Source organism: Oncorhynchus tshawytscha, linkage group LG33 (genome assembly GCF_018296145.1).
Source record: "Oncorhynchus tshawytscha isolate Ot180627B linkage group LG33, Otsh_v2.0, whole genome shotgun sequence".
Classification (NCBI taxonomy): domain Eukaryota; kingdom Metazoa; phylum Chordata; class Actinopteri; order Salmoniformes; family Salmonidae; genus Oncorhynchus; species Oncorhynchus tshawytscha.
Genome location: NC_056461.1, coordinates 36,646,811 through 36,668,835, shown reverse-complemented (window position 1 = coordinate 36,668,835; position 22,025 = coordinate 36,646,811). Strand labels below are relative to the sequence as shown.

Sequence of the window (22,025 nt, the reverse complement as noted above, 5' to 3'; positions counted from 1 at the left end):
CAGAAAACAAGCCCGCACAAAATCCGGCGGGCCTAACAGGCTTAACTAGTCCTGAATCAAAACTAAAACAAGAGACAGGTTCAACCAATAAGACATAACAAACAGAAAAGGAAAAGGGGATCGTTGGCAGCTAGTAGACTGGCGACGACGACTGCCGAGCGCCGCCCTAACAGTCAGGGGAGCCACCTTCGGTGGGAGTCGTGACAAGATTAATCACTTACCTTTGATGATCTTCATATGTTTGCACTCAGAAGACATTCATTTATTCAATAAATGCTCCTTTTGTTCGATGAAGTCTCTCTTTATATCCGAAAACCTCAGTTTTGTTCGCGTGTTTTCTTCAGTAATCCACAGGCTCAAAAGCAGTCATAACAGGCAGACAAAAAAATCCAAATTGTATCCGTAAAGTTCATAGAAACATGTCAATGATGTTTATATTCAATCCTCATTTTGTTTTTAGCCTAAATAATTGATAATATTTCAACCGGACAATAACGTCAATATAAAAGGTAAACAAGAAAGGCACTCTCTCGGTCGTGCGCATGAAAAAGCTCTGTGACACGGCAGGGTCCACTCATTCAGACTGCTCTTACTCCCTCATTTTTCAGAATACAAGCCTGAAACCATTTCGAAAGACTGTTGACATCTAGTGGAAGGCATAGGAACTGCAATTTGAGTCCTAAGTCAATGGATGCTGTAATGGCAATGACTAGAAAAAAACAACCACAAAAAAAATCCTACTTCCTGAATGGATTTTTCTCAGGTTTTCGCTTGCCAAATCAGAAACTTTAGAGTGTTTTCTATCCAAATCTACTAATTATATACATATCCTATCTTCTGGGCCTGAGTAGAAGGCAGTTTAATTTGGGCATGCTTTTCATCCAAAATTCCAAATGCTGCCCCCAACCCTAGAGAAGTTAACCACCAACTGTTTGGACCTCTTGCAGAACATTTGCTGGTACTGCACGTCTCCTGGAAAGACATGGTTGTGCTGTTACCATTTTACACTTTTTGTGAAAGGGACATAGGGAAACACGCCTTTGGTAAAGGTGTCAACCAATTGGGACCTAAGTGTTTATGGACAAACCAGTGTATTGTTTATGGACAAAGAGGGACATTGGGAGCTGCTTTTGAGAGGAAAGATCAGTCAACAAATACAACATTGATTGGCAGTGTGTGTCCAAAAGATAGCTATCTATATGTTTTAGCTGATGGCTTTCAGAGTTCAATACAAGACTTTAAGCTAGCTAACTTACCTAGTCAAGCTAGGCTAGAATGCTAGCTAACGTTACGTTATGTCTAATCAGGAATCTTAATTGTTGTGAAGGGGGAAAAAACATGGTATCACATCACTTCTCAGCTGTTGTCAAAATGGATCCCCATCTGTTCATCCTGAAAAAATCCCTCTGATAATCATTACTCAACGTAAGCATCATTTTTGAAATCCCCAAGCAACTGGCAGCATTAGGTTAAATCTCTGGTAGGTGGAAAGGTAAAAAATAACACATTTTGGCACTTGTTTGTAATTGCACAGCCAGACTAAGAACACCACACTGGCATGATGACAAATGTTAGTGAAAGAAGTTCTGAGATTACTGTGTGTTGGTTGTTCGAAGTCAAATAAAATCAAATTTTATTGGTGACATACATGTGTTTAGCAGATGTTATTGCGGGAGTAGCAAAATGCTTGTGTTTCTAGCTCCAACAGTACAGTAATATCTAACAAGTAATATCTAACAATTTCACCCCAATACACACAGTACACACACATCTAAGTAAAGGAATGGAATTAAGAATATGTGGACGAACAATGTCAGAGCGGCATAGTACAGTATAAACATATGAGATGAGTAATGCAAAATACAGTGCCTTGCGAAAGTATTCACCCCTTGGCATTTATCCTATTTTGTAGCCTTACATCCTATAATTAAAATAGATTTTTGGGGGGTCTTGTATCATTTTATTTACACAACATGCCTACCACTTTGAAGATGCAAAATATTTTTTATTGTGAAACAAACCAGAAATAAGACAGAACACTTGAGTGTGCATAACTATCCCCCCCCCAAATGAATACTTTGTAGATCCACCTATTGCAGCAATTACAGCTACAAGTCTCTTGGGGTATGTCTCTAAAAGCTTGACACATCTAGCCACTGGGATTTTTGCCCATTCTTCAAGGAAAAACTGCTCCAGCTCCTTCAAGTTGGATGGGTTCTGATGGTGTACAGCAAACAACAGATTCTCAATTGGATTGAGGTCTGGGCTTTGACTAGGCCATTCCAAGACATTTAAATGTTTCCCCTTAAACCACCCGAGAGTTTCTTTATCAGTATGCTTCGGGTCATTGTTCTGCTGGAAGGTTAACCTTTGTCACAGTCTCAAATCTCTGGAGACTGAAATAGTTTCCCCTCAAGAAATTCCCTGTATTTAGCGCCATCCATCATTCCTTCAAATCTGACCAGTTTGCCAGTCCCTGCCGATGAAAAACATCCCTACAGCATGTTGCTGCGACCACCATGCTTCACTGTGGGGATGGTGTTCTCGGTGTGATGAGAGGTGTTGGGTTTGTACCAAACATAGTGTTTTCCTTGATGGCCAAAAAGTTCCATTTTAGTCTCATCTGACCAGAGTACCTCCTTCCATATATTTGGGGAGTCTCCCACATGCCTTTTGGCGAACACCAAACGTGTTTGCTTACTTTTTATTTAAGAAATTGCTTTTTTCTTGCCGCTCTTCCGTTAAGCCCAGCTCTGTGGATAGTTACGCTTAAAGTGGTCCTATGGACAGATACTCCAATCTTCGCTGTGAAGCTTTGCAAATGTTCGGAGTTGTCTTTGGTCTCTTTGTTGCCTCTCTGATTAATGCCCTCCTTGCCTGGTCCGTGAGTTTTGGTGGGCGGCACTCACTTAGCAAGTTTGTTGTGGTGCCATATTCTTTCAATTTTTTAATAATAGATTTAATGGTGTTCCGTGGGTTGATCAAAGTTTCGGATATTTTCTTATAACCTTTTCCTGATCTGTACTTCTCCACAACGTTGTCCCTGGCCTGTTTGGAGAGCTCATGGTGCCGCTTCATGGAGCTCTTCATGGTGCCGCTTGCTTAGTGGTGTTGCAGACTCTGGGCCTTTCAGAACAGGTATATAAACTGAGATCATGTGACAGATCAAGTGACACTTAGATTGCACACAGGTGGACTTTATTTTGAAGGCAATTGGTTGCACCAGATCTTATTTAGGGATACATAGCAAAGGGGGTGAATACATATGCACTCACCACTTTTCCGTTTAAATTTGTATTTTTATATTTTTAGTTTTTTTTTCCATTTCACTTCATCAATTTGGACTACTTTGTGTATGTCCATTACATGAAATCCAAATAAAAATACATTTAAATTACAGGTTGTAATTCAACAAAATAGGAAAAGCACCAAGGGGAGTGAATAGTTTTCCAAGACACAGTACCTAGCGGGGCGGTATCTGCATTCACTATGAATGCTGGACTTTATGTTCACTATGTGCAGCTGAATACACAGGAAGTCAGAACTTCCCAATTCTACCTGTGAAATGAAAAGGTGCTCAATCTAGCTTATGAATGTATGTTTTTACAAAAACACAATGTTATTAATATAGTAATGGATATATGCTGTGGAAGAGCAATTTATTTTTAAGTGAAAAAGTCATCACACACTGATATTTATCTGCAACAAGAAACACATCAATAGTGGGAAAATGCACGTGAAAATATTCACCTGAAATTCTGTCACCAATTGGATGCAAACCTAGCTATGGAGAACAATGATTTATGCTCTAGCACATTGGTGGATGTTGGCGGTGGATGAATGGCATGAAAATGGGCCTCAGGATCTCGTGCATTCAAATTGCCATCGATAAAATGCAACTGTATTTGCTGTCTGTAGCTTATGTCTGCCCATACCATAACCCAACCTCTACCATGGGGCACTCCGTTCACAACGTTGACATCAGCAAACCACTCGCCACACTTTGCCCAGTACAGTTGAAACCAGGATTCATCCATGAAGAGTACACTTCTCCAGTGTGCCAGTGGCAATCGAAGGTGAGCATTTGCCTACTGACGCCGAACTGCAGTCAGGTCAAGACCCTGGTGAAGATGATGAGCAAGCAGATGAGCTTCCCTGAGGTGTTTCTGATGGTTTGTGCAGAAATTATTTGGATGTGCATACCCACAGTTTCATCAGCTGTCTGGGTGGCTGATCATAGACGATCCCGCAGGTCAAAAAGCCGGATGTGGAGGTCCTAGGCTGGCGTGGTTACATGTGGTCTGCGGTTGTGAGGCCGGTTGGACGTACTGCCAAATTCTCTATAACAACGTTGGAGGCGGCTTATGGTAGAGAAATTAACATTCAATGCTCTGGCAACTGCTCTGGTGGACGTTCCTGCAGTCAGCATGCCAATTGCACGCTCCCTCAAAACATGAGACATCTGTGGCATTGTGTTGTGTGAAAAAACTGCATATTTTAGAGTGGCCTTTTCTTGTGCACCTGTGTAATGTGCACCTGTGTAATGATCATGCTGTTAAATCAACTTCTACATATGCCACACCTGTTAGTTGGATGGATTATTTTAGCAAAGGAGAAATGCTCACTAACAGGGATATAAACAAATTTGTTCACAAAATTTGAGCGAAATAAGCTTTTTGTGAGTATGGAAAGTTTTGGGATCTTTTATTTCCACTCATGAAACATGGGACCAACTATTTACATGTCAAATGTATATTTTTGTTCACTATACCTATTGGAAGCCAATGATATCTACTGTCCTAGATAGCTTTTCAGCTGTCCTTCGATTATGCTGAGATTCAAGACCAAACACATAAATTCTACTGATTAAGCCTTTCAAATCAATGTCCTAGTAGGAGGAGAAACCTTTATTTTTGGAAGCCTGCATCTCTTTCCTTCCAATGACATTCTCTTTGATTTGCACTGGTAGTGATCTTCAAACAAAGAATGTTTGCTAAATAGTATGAGAGAAATAGCACATCTTGGGTGAACGTCAGCACAATCAGACTGCTGAACCAAATTCAATGCCAGGTACAGTACATTTCAGAAACAGCTGATGGGTTTCAACAGTTTGTAGTATAATAATGACTGAATTACTTTAAATACACACTGGATGCATATACTGTAGATATATCAACACAATAGTGCTCTGTCAAGTTACAATACAAGTATTTGGCTATTTAACTAGATAGGTAAACTAATATACTCGAATTTGAACCCAGATTCACTCTTCAAGTGTATAGAAATGACATTTTAACTAAGTAATTACTCATGGAATATTCTCAGAGGCCTATACACCTCCCTGCTGTAACCCTCAGAATACAGTGAACCGCTTGCTGCCTTACTTCGCTCTCTGAAAGCAAAAGTTGACTTCTTAGATGTCTTATAAGCCGCCACCTGTTCTAAACCAATGAGGGAGAGGATGATTACTTTGGTGTGTTCTGAGGTCTTTGTATTTCCTGTGGTCTTCTCAGTTGTGTTCACACACAGCCTACATGAGTGAGACATCAATAAAACATGAAGGAAACCTGTAGGAGTAATGTGTTCGGAAAATATCTGGCAATAGTATAGGTGTTATTTATGTATGGTGGGACGGGCAGATCAACAGGTGCAACAAGTGTGTTATGATGTAGTACTATGTGCTAACAGTTATATACTGTATGCTGTCCATGACTCCACACTAAATCAAGAACCTTGTACCTGATGCACCTCCTCTGGCACTACCAAAGCAATTCATAGTGGGACTTAGGCTAGTACGTTGGTATAATCATAGAGAATAACATCATGGGTTGAAAAACAAGTATGGTGAGGTTTGAAAACAAGCTGAAGACAATCAGGTGATTGAAACTGTAGCCATAGCAGTGACTTCAGCCCTTTCTAAAAATGCAGCAGAGGCCAAATAAGTTAATTATTGTGCAATGGACCTCTGTTTAAAACACTGAGAGGAGCCCTTCTGTGATACTGACAGGGCTGTGTGTTGTTGTGACTTTAGGACATAGAGCTGTTTCAAACCAACACACACACACACACACAGGGGCTAAATAGTACAGACAAGTCAAGGGCACTGTAGCTTTCAACGTAAAAAGCAGATGGCTCTCTTTATTTTGGCCAAATTAGCTCCATCATGTGTAGCCTAACTGGATTTTGTGCATAATGAAGCAATTTGAGTCATGGGCCAAGGCAGAACATTGTCTGATGGGCCCGCCTGTCTGGACCGCATGAGGTAGATGGGTTACAAGAGGACATACTGTAGGCAGTGTTTGGTGGGTGCTTCTAAACTGATGTAGGCTATAACCAATAATATCCTCATCCCCTGCCTAATCGCGCATAGGACAAAGTGGTGAATGACATTATGGTAGCTAGCTACTCACCCCAAAACACTGAAGATAGGGCAGCAGACATTTTAAAGTTGTTTTGTGACTGTTTTTCATGTTAATTTAGGGCACAATTATGGTTGCAAAGGTAGTTAAGTGTTCGCAAAAAGTGTTTTGGGGTGGGATTTGCTGGTAGGTAGCCAGTACCAATCTGTGAGGGGTAGAATGAGGGGGCGGGAAGGTTAGTTTGAAGAGGGCAGGCTTTCCACGATGACAGCACTTTCCCTATCATAATTTCACCCTACCAAAAACCCTTCAAAATCCAGTGGACATACATAAGAATTGCCGTAGAAGTCAGTTGGAACAAAACAGCGCGCATTGACGCAACGAAAATCCAAAGTCGGAAGAAAATAAGAGCGCGAAGAAACGTTGTTTTCTGGTGAGAATGTGTGTTTTGTGTGTCTGGTTGTCAGTAAATTGTTGTCCAATGTTTTGTGTATGTCAATGTTAATCATTGACAGGCATTGAACCCCATCATCGATATGATATACTGCAGTGTTTCATTCACAAGCAACAACCTGCTGTTTGTGGTGTGCACATAATTGCGTTAAGTTAACAGGTTTCCCCTTGCCTTAACTGCAGTAGAGGGAAGTGTATACATCGGCTTTGAGATGGTTCTGATGAGAACGCGGTGCTGTCATTACATTAAAAGGTGCATTTGTTTTAAGTGGGAAACTGCACATTTACCATGCGGACTATTTGTGCGGTATGCTTTTTATTCACTTACATCGGTATATGTTATAGAAAGCGCCAGTTGAATCGACTTACTCGGGACACTGTCTTCTAACGGGAAATGCGACACCAATCCGAAGGCTATAATGTTACTTTTCGTATCGATAAATAAAACACATCTCTGTTATTTGTAATACTTTTAAATCTATCCATACTTGCCAGATAGCCTTTTCTCCTGTGATTTGGTCAAATTATTGGAAACGGCAGAGCATCACTGAACAGGTAGGCTACATATCGAATAACCTTGAAATATATCGAGAATATTTGCTGTTATCGAGGGTTACTCAGATCGGTGTTATTTAGCCTATATTTAGACAAATTCTTTCAAATCAAACGCCATTACCAACTAGTATATTCACTGACGACGTGTAACAAATAGCCTAGTTCATATTCTCCAAACTGTCCATAAACGACAAAAAAAAGAAGAAATTAGTCAATTATCTCAATGCGGGATGAAAATGAGTCAAGAGAAAACATATCAAATTCTAATGCAACCTTAGGTTTTCATATCGAAGCACTCTCATAAATGTTTGATTCAGAGGACCTACGTGTATCTGCTCACTGTGACTAAAGGCAATGATGCAGTTCATATACTGTGTGTGTGTGTCTGTCTGTGTGTGTGTGCTTCGTGTTTGGGTGTGCGTGTGCACAGTCTAGTAAAAAAATACACTATTGAATGGGTTAGAAATAGGCCAAAACTGTAAAAAAAGACCAACTGGATATCACGAAATTGGGGGAGAAAAGAGGTTTAAAGTAAAACAATTATAACATAAATAATTAATACATATCTAAACTGAAGCCTTAAATAAGCCCCAAAATGGGCCAGTGCAAATGAAAAATCACATGAAAGATTTTGAGTACAACAAATTCACAGGTTTCTCAAGGGAAGATAATGGAGTGCTGTCTTCTGTACTGAACATGGATGGTTAAGTGCGCTACAAAAATGACAGAAGAAAGTGGGTCGGCAAGCACCAACGGGTCTACACCCAGAGCGCCCATTTCTGTCCAGCTGCAGAGCAGGACTCAGGCCTGTCCTCGACCACAGGCCACCGAATACAAACACTGACCTAAGAGATTTGTCTTGTTCTGCAGCAGAGCAGAGGGGAGGTTTCAACAGTTTGGAAAAACGGTATGCCTATATACTTCTTTATCAGCTTTTCCTCCTCCACTTTCCTCCTTTCCTACTCCACTTTTCCTCCTCCTCCTTCTCCAGCTTTTCCTCCTCCACTTTCCTACTTTCCTCCTTTCCTCCTCCTCCACTTTTCCTCCTCCTCGTCCTCCAGCTTTTCCTCCTCCACTCCATTCTTATTGTCTGAAGGATAGAGTGGACTGATGCTATTTGAAGCCCTTCCCTTATGAGATCACAGAAAGAGATGCTATACATCAGACTTTAGTGGTTTCGTTTACAATTTCATCTCCCATCAACTCTTAGGCTCCTTTGCCATCCCATGTTGTTGGCTCCTCTCTGGAAAGAAAACCCCCTGCAATTTTTTATACATTTTTTACTTAGCCTTTGTATAACTAGGCAAGTCAGTTAAGAATAAATTCTTATTTTACAATGATGACCTACCCCTGCCTAACCCTCCCCTAACCTGGATGACCCCGGGCCAATTGTGCGCCGCACTATGGGACTCCCAATCATGGCCGGTTGTGATACAGCCCCGGGATCAAACCAGGGTCTGTAGTGACACCTCTACCACTGAGATGCAGTGCCTTAGACCGCAATGCTTCAAAGGCATACACTCAATGACCAAAAGTATGTAGACATCTGCTCGTCGAACATCTCATTCCAAAACCCCCTTTGCTACTATAACAGCTTTCACTCTTCTAGGAAGGCTTTCCACTAGATGTTGGAACATTGCTGCGGGGACTTGCTTCCATTCAGCCACATGAGCATTAGTGAGGTCGGGCACTGATGTTGGGCGATTAGGCCTGGCTCACAGTCTGGGTTCCAATTCATCCCAAAGGTGTTCGATGGGGCTGAGGGCAGGGCTCTGTGCAGGCCAGTCAAGTTATTCCACACCAATCTCGACAAACAATTTCTGCATGGACCTCACTTTGTGCACTGGGGAATTGTCATGCTGAAACAGGAAAGGGCCTTCTCCAAACTGTTGCCACAAATTTGGAAGAACAGAATCGTCTAGAATATCATTGCATGCTCTAAGTTAAGATTTCCCTTCACTGGAACTAAGGTGACTAGTCCAAACCCTGAAAAACAGCCCCAGACCATTAGTCCTCCTCCACCAAACCTTACAGTTGGCAATATGCATTGGGGCAGGTAGCATACTCCTGGCATCCTCCACACCCAGATTAGTCTGTCACCAAATGGTGAAGCGTGATTTGTCACTCCAGAGAATGTGTTTCCACTGCTCCAGTCCCATGGCAGTGAGCTTTACACCACTCCAGCCAATGCTTGGCATTGCGCATTGTGATCTTAGGCTTGTGTGCGGCTGCTCGACCACGGAAACCCATTTCATGAAGCCCCCGACATACAGTTATTGTGCTGACGTTACTTCCAGAGGCATTTTGGAACTCGGTAGTGAGTGTTGCAACCGAGGACAGATGCATGTTGCTCCTAGGGATTTCCACTTCACAATAACAGCACTTACAGTTGACCGGGGCAACTCTAGCAGGGCAGAAATTTGACGAACTGACTTGTTAGAAAGTTGGCATCCTATGACGGTGCCACGTTGAAAGTCACTGAGCTTCTCAGTAAGGCTGTTCAACTGCCAATGTTTGTCTATGGAGATTGCATGGCTCTGTGCTCATCAACTGTCAGCAACAGTTGTGGCTGAAATAGCCAAATCCACTAATTTGAAGGCGTGTCCACATACTTTTGTATATATCGTGTAAATGCTTTCTTTGGACACAGACTAGCCTGTGTGTCTGCGGGTTTCCCCTTCCATCTCTCTGTCCTGCGCTCTGCATTACACAGGGCTCATAATGCGATGACTTCCTACCTGGACTCTGAGTGTGACCACAGGAAAGACGACTTTCCTCTGCCAGCTTCTTCATCTGCTCAGACATATGGAGCAAGAGCCTCTGTCACAGTGCACAGCTAGGTGGTGGAGGAGTAAGACATTCAGATTTACAGATCCAGCAGGCAATATGGTACTATGGGAGGATGTATTTGAGAGAATAGACAGTGAAGGGAGTCAACTTTTTCTCTGAGACGCAGTGACTATTCACTGCTCCCTCATGAGTCATGACTCAGCGAGCTTGATCCCACTGAAGTGGCATGTTTGGGAGGTCTCTGTGGAGTTTTCTTTCTCTGGATCCTGCATATGAACAAAGTGAACAGGCTACGGGGATGAGTTAGTTTGGGGTAATGAGTTAGACCCGAGTTGCTCTTTCTTTCTCTCTGTCTCTTTCTTTCTCAAAGGCAGATTCTCTAGAAAGATCCACCTGTAGGGTATTAGGGTGCGGAACACAGTTTGTAACCTTCGAAGCCTCCTACTGGAGCTTTACATTATTTGGTCGGGCACTGAACTGCGTAACCCACATAATCTACCAGTCATGTACAAAGGATTGAAGCCATCTCTTTGGCACTGTTGTCATGGTAAACAACTCGAAGCCTTCAAGTGAATGCAGCAAATTCTCTTCTCCATAGGCTCATTTTGGAGATGCAGATGTCCCTGGTGGGGACGGGGAGGAAGATGAGGAGGAGGAAGATGAGAAGGCAACATCCAGGCGAGCAGGGTCATAGACCAAACAGTCATTCCTTATATTCTGTCTAGCTGTTTTGTTTGCCTCACTCACACATTGTCTATTACAGCGCTGGACAGAGAAGTCACATAGAAATGCAATTGAAGCAATTCACTTTCCATGCAGAGTGTTTGCATGGGAGGTTTGTTTGTTGTGCTTCTTGAATTAGCATATAATCATGCAGTGTGACACGTCTGCCTAACGCAGGGGAAGGTTCAGGTGTGCTAATGAGATCCATGGCATTGTTTAGGTCTCTGCTGCTGCTGCTGTTGTTGATATTGCATTATGTGAAGTCTTAGTTTTCCCTAGAAGGGCTAAAGCTGCATCTGTCACGTAAACACATTTTGGCACACTGCTAATGTGAAGTGTCGCGATGGCTTCAAGGTATTTTTTTTCCTGTGTGTGTGTGTGTCTACTAACAGCTTGGTGTGTGTGTGTGTGTGTGTGTGTGTGTGTGTGTGTGTGTGTGTGTGTGTGTGTCTACTAATAGCTTGGTATACACATAGTATCAGTTAATCACTAACTAACTAAGCAGCAGGTATGTCTCAATCTTTTTTTCTCCAGCACCATAAGGGTCAGGGCGACCCACAGAATATTTCAATGTAGCGTACCATGTCTCTCAGAGCAAGAAGTCGAATGACAGTTCAAATAAAATAAAATAAAATCTAATTGTATTTGTCACATGCGCTGAATACCACAGGTGTAGACCTTACAGTGAAATGCTTACTTACAAGGCCTTAATCAACAATGCAGAAAAATACCCCCACCCACCCACCCCCAAAAAATTATTAATAATAATAATTAAAGAGCAGCAGTAAAATAACAATAGCGGGGCTATATACAGGGGGTACCGGTACAGAGTCAATGTGCGGGGGCACTGGTTAGTTGAGGTAATTGAGGTAATATGTACATGTAGGTAGAGTTATTAAAGTGGTGGTGAGGGGTGAGGGTAGGCAACAACATTTCCACCCCGCTGATCCTCAACACTGGGGCCCCACAAGGGTGCGTTCTGAGCCCTCTCCTGTACTCCCTGTTCACCCACGACTGCGTGGCTACGCACGCCTCCAACTCAATCATCAAGTTTGAGGACGACACAACAGTGGTAGGCTTGATTACCAACAACGACGAGACGGCCTACAGGGAGGAGGTGAGGGCCCTCGGAGTGTGGTGTCAGGAAAATAACCTCACACTCAACGTCAACAAAACTAAGGAGATGATTGTGGACTTCAGGAAACAGCAGAGGGAACACCCCCCTATCCACATCGATGGAACAGTAGTGGAGAGGGTAGTAAGTTTTAAGTTCCTCGGCGTACACATCACAGACAAACTGAATTGGTCCACCCACACAGACAGCATCGTGAAGAAGGCGCAGCAGCGCCTCTTCAACCTCAGGAGGCTGAAGAAATTCGGCTTGTCACCAAAAGCACTCACAAACTTCTACAGATGCACAATCGAGAGCATCCTGTCGGGCTGTATCACCGCCTGGTACGGCAACTGCTCCGCCCACAACCGTAAGGCTCTCCAGAGGGTAGTGAGGTCTGCACAACGCATCACCGGGGGCAAACTACCTGCCCTCCAGGACACCTACACCACCCGATGTCACAGGAAGGCCATAAAGATCATCAAGGACAACAACCAGCCGAGCCACTGCCTGTTCACCCCGCTATCATCCAGAAGGCGAGGTCAGTACAGGTGCATCAAAGCTGGGACCGAGAGACTGAAAAACAGCTTATATCTCAAGGCCATCAGACTGTTAAACAGCCACCACTAACATTGAGTGGCTGCTGCCAACACACTGACTCAACTCCAGCCACTTTAATAATGGGAATTGATGGGAAATTATGTAAAATATATCACTAGCCACTTTAAACAATGCTACCTAATATAATGTTTACATACCCTACATTATTCATCTCATATGTATATACTGTACTCTATATCATCTACTGCATCTTTATGTAATACATGTATCACTAGCCACTTTAACTATGCCACTTTGTTTACATACTCATCTCATATGTATATACTGCACTCAATACCATCTACTGTATCTTGCCTATGCCGCTCTGTACCATCACTCATTCATATATCTTTATGCACATATTCTTTATCCCCTTACACTTGTGTCTATAAGGTAGTAGTTTTGGAATTGTTAGCTAGATTACTTGTTGGTTATTACTGCATTGTCGGAACTAGAAGCACAAGCATTTCGCTACACTCGCATTAACATCTGCTAACCATGTGTATGTGAGAAATAAAATTGGATTTGATTTGAAGTGACTATGCATAGGTAATAACAGAGCGCAGCAGCAGCGTAAAAAAGAGGGGGGAAGGGGGCAATGCAAATAGTCTGGGTGGCCATTTGATTAGATGTTCAGGAGTCTTATGGCTTGGGGGTAGAAGCTGTTTAGATGCCTCTTGGACCTAGACTTAGCGCTCCGGTACCGCTTGCTGTGCGGTAGCAGAGAGAACAGTCTATGACTAGGGTGGCTTGAGACTTTTACCATTTTTAGGACCTTCCTCTGACACCACCTGGTATAGAGGTCCTGGATGGCAGGAAGCTTGGCCCCAGTGATTTACTGGGCCGTACGCACTACCCTCTGTAGTGCCTTGCGGTCGGAGGCCGAGCAGTTGCCATACCAGGTAGTGATGCAACCAGTGCTCTCTATGGTGCAGCTGTAGAACCTTTTGAGGATCTGAGGACCCATGCCAAATCTTTTCAGTCTCCTGAGGGGGAATAGGTTTTGTCGTGCCCTCTTCACGACTGTCTTGGTGTGCTCGGACCATGTTAGGTTGAAGCTCTCAACCTGCTCCACTACAGCCACGTCGATGAGAATGGGGATGTGCTCGGTCCTCCTTTTCCTGTAGTCCGCAATCATCTCCTTTGTCTTGATCACGTTGTTCAAGAGGTTGTTGTCCTGGCACCACACGGCCAGGTCTCTGACCTCCTCCCTATAGGCTGTCTTGTCGTTGTAGGTGATCAAACTTAATGATGGTGTTTGAGTCGTGCCTGGCTGTGCAGTCATGAGGGAATAGGGACTACAGGAGGGGACTGAGCACGCACCCCTCAGGGTCCCCTGTATTGAGGATCAGTGTGGTGGATGTGTTGTTACCTACGCTTACCACATGGGAGAGGCCCGACAGGAAGTCCAGAATCCAGTTGAAGAGAGAGGTGTTTAGTCCCTGGGTCCTTAGCTTAGTGATGAGCTTTGAGGGCACTATGGTGTTGAACGCTAAGCTGTAGTTAATGAATAGCATTCCCACATAGGTGTTCCTTTTGTCCAGGTGTGAAAGGGCAGTGTGGAATGCAATAGAGATTGCATCATCTGGATCTTTTGGGGTGGTATACAAATTGGAGTGGGTCTAGGGTTTCTGGGATAATGGTATTGATGTGAGCCAAGACCAGCCTTTCAAAGCACTTCATGGCTAAAGATGTGAGTGCTATTGGTCGGTAGTCATTTAGGCAGGTTACCTTAGTGTTCTTGGGTACAGGGACTATGGTGGTCTGCTTGAAACATGTTGGTATTACAGACTCAGAGAAGGAGAGGTTGAACATGTCATTGAAGACACTTGCCAGGTGGTCAGCGCATGCTCGGAGTACACATCCTGGTAATCCATCTTGCCCTGTGGCCTTGTGAATGTTGACCTGTTTTTAAAGGGCTTACTCACATCGGCTGCGGAGAGCATCATCACACAGTCATGCGGAACAGCTGATGCTCTCATGCATGTTTCAGTGTTACTTGCCTCAAAGCGAGCATATAAGTTCTTTAGCTCGTTTGGTAGGCTCATGTCACTGGGCAGCTCTCAGTTGTGGTTCCCTTTGTAGTCTGTAATAGTTTGCAAGCCTTGCCACATCCGACGAGCGTCAGTGCCGGTCTAGTACGATTCGATCTTAGTCCTGTATTGACGCTTTGCCTGTTTGAACACGTCTCCTCTGTGTGTGGAGTAAAGGTGGTCTAGAGTTTTTTTCCCTCTAGTTGCTCATTTAACATGCTGGTAGAAATTAGGTAAAAATGGATTTAAGTTCCCCTGCATTAGTCCCTGGCCACTAGTAGCGTCGCCTCTGGATGAGTGTTTTCCTGTTTGCTTATGGCAGTAGACAGGTCATTGATCAAGATACAGTAGATGATATCTGCATATGAGATAAGTATGTAAACTTAGGCCAGCATAATCAAATCACAAATGCATTATGAGATGAACAATGTAGGTTAAGTAACATTATATAAGGTAGTTGTTTAAAGTGGCTAGTGATATATTTACATAATTTCCCATCATTCCCATGATTAAAGTGGCTGGAGTAGAGTCAGATTGACATATGTGTGTTGGCAGTGCCACTCAATGTTAGTGGTGGCTGTTTAACAGTCTGATGGCTCTCATGTCTGATGATAGAAGCTGTTTTTTAGTCTCTCGGTCCCAGCTTTGATGCACCTGTACTGTCGCCTGGATGACAGCGGGGTGAACAGGCAGTGGCTCGGGTGGTTGATGTCCTTGATGATCTTTATGGCCTTCCTGTTCGGGTGGTGTAGGTGTCCTGGAGGGCAGGTAGTTTGCCCCCGGTGATGCGTTGTGCAGACCTCACTACCCTCTGGAGAGCCTTACGGTTGAGGGCGGTGCAGTTGCCATACCAGGCGGTGATACAGCCCGCCAGGATGCTGCATCTGTAGAAGTTTGTGAGTGCTTTTGGTGACAAGCCGAATTTCTTCAGCCTCCTGAGGTTGAAGAGGCGCTGCTGCGCCTTCCTCACGATGCTGTCTGTGTGAGTGGACCAATTCAGTTTGTCTGTGATGTGTATGCCGAGGAACTTAAAACTTGCTACCCTCTCCACTACTGTTCCATCGATGTGGATGGGGGTGTTCCCTCTGCTGTTTCCTGAAGTTCATCTCCTTAGTTTTGTTGACGTTGAGTGTGAGGTTATTTTCCTGACACCACACTCCGAGGGCCCTCACCTCCTCCCTGTAGGCCGTCTCGTCGTTGTTGGTAATCAAGCCTACCACTGTTGTGTCGTCCGCAAACTTGATGATTGAGTTGGAGGCGTGCATGGCCACGGGGTGAACAGGGAGTACAGGAGGGGGCTCAGAACGCACCCTTGTGGGGCCCCAGTGTTGAGGATCAGCGGGGAGGAGATGTTGTTTACCCTCACCACCTGGGGGGCGGCCCGTCAGGAAGTCCAGTACCCAGTTGCACAGGGCGGGGTGAGACCCAGGGTCTCGAGCTTGATGACGAGCTTGGAGGGTACTATGGTGTTGAATGCCGAGCTGTAGTCGATGAACAGCATTCTCACATAGGTATTCCTCTTGTCCAGATGGGTTAGGGCAGTGTGCAGTGTGGTTGAGATTGCATCGTCTGTGGACCTATTTGGGCGGTAAGCAAATTGGAGAGGGTCAAGGGTGTCAGGTAGGGTGGAGGTGATATGGTCCTTGACTAGTCTCTCAAAGCACTTCATGATGACGGATGTGAGTGCTACGTTCGTTTAGCTCAGTTACCTTAGCTTTCTTGGGAACAGGAACAATGGTGGCCCTCTTGAAGCATGTGGGAACAGCAGACTGGTATAGGGATTGGTTGAATATGTCCGTAAACACACCGGCCAGCTGGTCTGCGCATGCTCTGAGGGCGCGTGGGGATTCTGGGCCTGCAGCCTTGCGAGGGTTAACACGTTTAAATGTCTACTCACTTCGGCTGCAGTGAAGGAGAGACCGCATGATTCCGTTGCAGGCCGTGTCAGTGGCACTGTATTGTCCTCAAAGCGGGCAAAAAGTTATTTAGTCTGCCTGGGAGCAAGACATCCTGGTCCGAGACTGGGCTGGGTTTCTTCCTTTAGTCCGTGATTGACTGTAGACCCTGCCACATACCTCTTGTGTCTGAGCCGTTGAATTGAGATTCTACTTTGTCTCTGTACTGGCGCTTAGCTTGTTTGATAGCCTTGCGGAGGGAATAGCTGCACTGTTTGTATTCAGTCATGTTACCAGACACCTTGCCCTGATTAAAAGCAGTGGTTCGTGCCTTCAGTTTCACACGAATGCTGCCATCAATCCACGGTTTCTGGTTAGGGAATGTTTTAATCGTTGCTATGGGAACGACATCTTCAACGCACGTTCTAATGAACTCGCACACCGTATCAGCGTACTGTTGTTGTCTGACGCAATACGAAACATCTCCCAGTCCACGTGATGGAAGCAGTCTTGGAGTGTGGAGTCAGCTTGGTCGGACCAGCGTTGGAGACCTCAGCGTGGGAGCTTCTTGTTTTAGTTTCTGTCTGTAGGCAGGGATCAACAAAATGGAGTCGTGGTCAGCTTTATATGCGTGATCCAGGGTCTTTCCACCCCTGGTCAATATGCTGATAAAATTTAGGGAGTCTTGTTTTCAGATTAGCCTTGTTAAAATCCCCAGCTACAATGAATGCAGCCTCCGGATAAATCGTTTCCAGGTTTGTGGTGGTAAATAGACAGCTGCGAAGAATATAGATAAACTCTCTAGGTAGATTGTGTGGTCTACAGCTTATCATGAGATACTCTACCTCAGGTGAGCAAAACCTTGGATGTTGTGCACCAGCTGTTGTTTACAAATATACTTAGACCACCACCCCTTGTCTTACCAGAGGCTGCTGTTCTATCCTGCCGAAACAGTGTATAACCTGCCAGCTGTATGTTTTTCATGTCATCTTTCAGCCACGACTCAGTGAAACAAGATATTACGATTTTTAATGTCCCGTTGGTAGTTTCATCTTGACCGTAGGTCATCGATTTTATTTTCCAATGATTGCATGTTGACCAATAGATCGGATGACAGTGGGGTTTACTTCCAGTACAACACAGTGAGATGGTGTCCTGATGGACATGATACGCTCTAGGTGTTTTCACACAGATAGCATTGAACAGTTAAGCCCTAATTTGTCTGTCAAGTCGATGTACAGGCTCTTAGATGTACTGTATTTTATCAAGCAGTGTTGCATTTTAGAAGGGGGAAAATAGTTACAAACAGTTGTTATGAAAATGATTCAAAGTCAAATATGAAGGCATGATGTCACAGCTTTGGCTTAAGGATATTCTTCCTGGCTTCACTCTCTCTCTCTAAGAATGACCTGGTTCTGTCTTTGAGGGACTCGTTCTAACCCACCATCCACTTTGGGCTTAAGGGCTCAATGTGATTAGTAGAGACCTGGGCCTTTTCTCCGTTCAACTCTTCTCTACATCTCTCTCTCTCTCTCTCTCTGCATGCCTGTGCTCACTGTACATCTCGTTATCCAAGAGCCGACAACTTCAGCCTCGTAACTCGGATCTTCCCTCCAACTACGGGAAAGGAATTCAACCGAGTTCACTTCTTCTTCAACTCATATTTTCTCTCTTACAGACAGAGAGAGGTCCATTTGTCGGTGTGATTTATTAATCAACATCAGTTTCAACATTTAAATCTCATGCTACGAGGAGAGCTAACTCTGAGTCTGATTTCAAACAGTCTGTCAGAATAGTGGCTTTAAAAAGACGTAAAGTGATCAAAATAGAGATATTAACTAGATGTCAATATTATCTTGGAAGTAAATGAAGAGAAACGGCAGGTGGGACGTTTATTCAATTTGTTCCTTATTCAAATGATAGATTTCCTGATTAGAACATCTGCAGTCGTATACATCTGCATTGGAACAGTCATTCCAATCCCAAAGTTGTTACTCGGAGTGGGACCATCAATGTTTCAACACATTTTTCAGATGCAAGAACAAATCTATAAGAAATGAATGTAGGGAGGGCCAGTGGGCCAGGCATGATTCAGTGCTGGGGCACTGAGAGCAAATGTCTGGAGAGAGTACTTGTCATGTTCCTTTACAGGGACAGTCTTGGGACAGGTGCTTGATGGTATTGATAGGCTGGGAGTCCCAGCAGAACCTAAGAAGCTTGTCTCATACTCTCCCCGTTGGTGACTCCTACTCTTCCAACTCATCCATAAGACCTGGCCATGACAGTTCTGGAACAGAATGAGTACTGACTGACGGTTGCTTTATGCTCTCCAGGTCTTTAGTTCCCTACATCCTCTCTCTCTCTCTCTCTCCAGCTCAGCATGGGAGGGCATACAGTATGCAAAGGTCTGCCTCTCTTACTTCCGTTTCTAAGTTAGCATGTAGGTTAGTCAGGATTTGTAAGAATGAACGGTGCTGAGAGATGCAGGTATGATTCAACAGTACTAACAACCAACCCAAAATACAGAGATGTTGTACTCACGAAGTTGCTTCAAATGAGCAACTTATAATTTCCATTCTACAGTTCTTCTTGCAAGGTCTCTATGGGTCCGGTGTCAGCCGTGCAGTCCAAGCACCAGTACAGTGATTTCCCCCTAGTGAGGCTCGTGTTTACCACGTTATGTTACACCACCAGTTTTGTAGAGACCGTCCTCTGTGGACGCCTGACGGAGTGAGCATTTCATAAATGTGCTTTTGGACATTTGAGGAAAAGAGCATTAACCCACCAGCCTCTTGCCCCCAATCCATCATGCTGTCATCCCTTCGCAGGCAGGCAGGCAAGCAAGCAGTAGGGATGGTGGAAAATTCGATACAGTTACATATCCTGATTATTATTTTTGAAGATATATTGTATCGTATCCTTTTGAAAATATTGCAAATATTATTTTTGCTCTGTTTGGAAGTCTTGAAATATACAGGAGTTGTGTAGTTCGTTAGCCATTTGATGGTTACTCGAACATCCAAACAACCCACACAATTAACATCCCAATAACAGTGAAGACAGGCAAAGTCTGTCTGCACCAAAAATCCACTATTTTTCCGTCAGAGCTTGTTCTCCATCTTCTTTTCAGCACATTTCCGTGACTGGATGGGGTTTCCCTGGGGCATACATTTTACATCTACAATACATTCTAGTGCATTTTGCAGTGCATATAGGGGAAACACTGGTCTTTGCCTGTCTTCACTGCTATTGGGATGTTAATTCTGTATATTTCAAGACTTCCATTAATTTGTGGAGGGTCATCTTAGTTGAAAAACAGTATCATTTTCATTTCTCAGGACAGGAACAAAATGTGTGTAGTGTTTCATGTAAAAACATCCTCAGGAATATCACTGCAACAATATGTCTAATTAGTATTATCAGATTATCACGCCTCATCACCGTTTACATGTACCAACATGCCCTATGAGACAGCATGCTTTTACAGTGTCCCTAACTCCTGTGACATAATAGAAAAATCAATCAATCAAAAGCATCAATAAATAAGTTAAGTGTGGAATGTAGCAATGTTATCTGTGGTATGCTTGACTGCTAGTGTTTCTGAGGAAGAGCAGCCACTGCATTTGCTGGGGAAGAAATGCTGCAGTTAAAGCTAGTCTAGTGCTGCTGGAGTATGATCCATTGGGCACTTAGGCACTGAAAACGCTACTTATAATGAGATTTCTTTCTGCTCCTTCCTCTCCTTGTCTTGAGCAAACATAGCAATTTCTGATTCCTCCTCTGTACCCCAAGGCTTTCTCCATCTCACTGTCTAATAACTCTTACAGAGGAAACAGTCAAATGTTGTTATAGGAAAATGTGAAGTGAGGATACTGCACCTGACTGCAGAGAATCATTACTTTACCATAAAGCATAGTTATTTTCTAAAATGGCTCTTCACTGCAGTATGGATCTCTTTTAGTAGTGTTTCCTCCACCATGGCTTTGTTAGTAGGACATAGACTGATAGTGTATGTAAATCCCCAGTATTAGTGTCTCCAGTGAGTGGAGATGTAAACCATAGCAGGTACTGTAGTAGAATTATCCCCATCGTCCCTGTCATCCCCTGTTCACAACAACTATCATTGGCCTAATCACTCGCTGCATATTTTTCTCATAATTTTGGTTTGTTCAGTTTCCTTCTTTGTCGTGAATCACATGATTCTATTGTGAGATGTTTGCTTTGCCCCATTTACCCCATCGTGTCTCAATAGCGTGCTGCTGTCTCAATATGTTAGCTTAAAAATGAATACGCCGATTTAAGAATGATCAGAGCAGCAACATATTGTATAACAGCCACCCAAGTAATAGACTGTTTTCTCTGCTACCGCACGGCAACCAGTACCAATGCACCAAGTCTTGACCCAACAGGACCCTGAGCAGCTTCTACTCCCAAGACTGCTAAATAGTTAGTCAAATAGTTAACCAATAGCTACCCGGACGATCTGCATTGACCCCTTTTGCACTCTTTTGACTCATCACATATGCTGCTGTTACTGTTCAATATCTATCACTTTATCCCTACCTATATGTACATATCTACCTCGATTACCTCGTACCCCTGCACATCTACTTTGTACTGGTACAGGAAGAGGCGAGTGCAGCATCTTCAGTTCTTGCAGTTCAACCTCCAATTATTGCTGGTGGTTTGAACAATATTCTTGACAGTGCCTGCCAAAACAATATGTAATGGCAAATGATCGAATACATACATTTTTTGGGGTGATAGGTAGCCCAGCGGTTAAGATCATTGGACCAGTAACCGAGAGGTTGATGGTTCAAAACCCAGAGTTGGCAAGGTAGAACAAATCTGCCGTTCTGCTCTTGAGTAAGGCATCTAACTGTGCTTCTGCATTGCTTTAGGCTGGGTTTCTGTATAGCACTTTGTGACATCGGCTGATATATAAAAGGGCTTTATAAATGCATTTCATTGAGTTAACCCCCAACAACTGCTTCATGGGTGTCGATGTAAGGCAGCCCCCTGCACCTCTCTGATTCGGAGGAGTTGGAAGACACATTTGGGTTGAATGCATTCAGTTGTGCAACTGACTAGGTATCCCCTTTCCCTGTGTATATAGCCAAGTTATCATTACTCATTGTGTATTTATTTCTTGTGTTATAAGTTTTCTATTTTTCTGTTATTTCTGTTATTGTTTTCTTTCTACATTGTTGGGAAAGGCCTGTAAGCATTTCACTGTTAGTCTACACCTGTTTTACGAAGCATGTGAGAAATACAATTTGATTTGATATAAAAGTCAAGGTTTTGCCCAAGTAGTGGAAAAGGTGGGCTGTATATGATGTAATACGACATTGCTTTGAGTGCAGTTGGTGTGCTGAAGTAGCGATTGGTCTATAGCAGGAACCCTTAATGCTCTAAGACAGATTTTTCATGGGAGGAAAACTTCTATCCCAAGTTGAACATCTGCTTTCCATTGTAATGGGAAAAGTGTGTATTTCATGTACTGTTG

The 22,025-nt window shown here is 43.7% G+C and overlaps 1 protein-coding gene across 1 annotated transcript in view; it reads left to right on the top strand.

Annotated features, from left to right (window-relative positions):
* Positions 1-6,607: 6,607 nt before the first annotated feature.
* Positions 6,608-22,025, top strand: part of LOC112231358 (gamma-aminobutyric acid receptor subunit alpha-3-like) — a 142,017-nt gene continuing 126,599 nt past the window's right edge. The window contains exon 1 of the mRNA XM_042311610.1: positions 6,608-6,792. The gene's annotated coding sequence lies outside the window, so the exon portion shown is untranslated. The remainder of the gene's footprint in view (positions 6,793-22,025) is intronic.